Below are 1,315 nucleotides of genomic sequence, written 5' to 3' on the forward strand. Positions count from 1 at the left end.
CGAGCAACCGCTTCTGCGCGCTATGTACAGCGAAGGGCAGCACACCGTGGAAGAAACTTTAAATAACTATTCCCACGAGAGTTCTTGTTTGCAAACACTCTCATTTGCTCTATCTCGCTTGCCTGCAAGCGCTCATCCGTGGGGAACAAGCGGAAAGACGCTTTGCAATAGTGTTGCTTTGATTTGGAGGAGMCGCGTTTGCAGGCTATGCATAGCGAAAGGCAGCATACTGTGGAAGCACATTTCAACAAGTATTCCCACGGGAGTTCTTGTTTGCAAACACTCTAATTTGCTCTATCTCGCTTGCCTGCAATCGCTCACGCGTGGGGAACAAGCGGAAAGACGCTTTGCAATAGTGTTGCTTTGATTTGGAGGAGCCACGTCTGCACGCTATGTATCGCGAAAGGCAGCATACATTGGATGCACTTTACACCATATGTTCCCACGAGAGTTCTTGCTGGCAAACGCTCAAACTTGCTCTATCCCGCTTGCCTGCAAGCCGTCACGCGAGGGGAAAAAGTGGAAACGCTCTTTGCAAATTGCTGCTTTCAGTTCTGGGAAACTTTTTTGCACGCTGTGTGTAGCGAAAGCCAACATACAGTGGAAGCACCTTCCACCACGTATTCCCTCGAAAGTGCCTGTGTGCAAACACTCTAATTTGCTCTACYTCACTTGCCTGCCAGCGGTCACGCGTGGGGAACAAGCGGAATGGCTCTTTGCAACACTGTTGCTTTGATTTGGAGGAGCCGCGTTTGCAGGCTATGCATAGCGAAAGGCAGCATACTGTGGCAGCACATTACATCAGGTATTCCCACGGGAGTTCTTGTTTGCAAACACTCAAATTTGCTCTATCTCGCTTGCCTGCAAGCGCTCACGCGTGGGAAAAAGTGGAAACGCTCTTTGCAAATTGCTGCTTTCTGTTCTGGGAAACTTTTTTGCACGCTGTGTGTAGCGAAAGCCAACATACTGTGGAAGCACATTCCACCAAGTATTCCCACGAGAGTTCTTGTTTGCAAACACTCTAATTTGCTCTATTTCACTTGCCTGCAAGCGGTCACGCGTGGGGAACAAGCGGAAAGGCTCTTTGCAACAGTGTTCTTTGATTTGGAGGAGCCGCGTTTGCACGCTATGTACATCGAAMGGCAGCCCATGGTAAAAGCACCTTGCACCAAGTATTCCCACGCGAGTTCTTGTTTGCAAACACTCTAATTTGCTCTGTCTCGCTTGCCTGCAAGCGCTCACGCGTTGGGAACAAGGGCAAAGGCTCTTTCAAAAAGTGCTTATCTCACTGCGAGCAACCGCTTCTGCACGCTAT

The sequence above is a fragment of the Malurus melanocephalus genome, unplaced genomic scaffold (genome assembly GCF_030028575.1).
Source record: "Malurus melanocephalus ecotype Western Australia unplaced genomic scaffold, MMel_1.1 scaffold_1809, whole genome shotgun sequence".
Lineage (NCBI taxonomy): Eukaryota > Metazoa > Chordata > Aves > Passeriformes > Maluridae > Malurus > Malurus melanocephalus.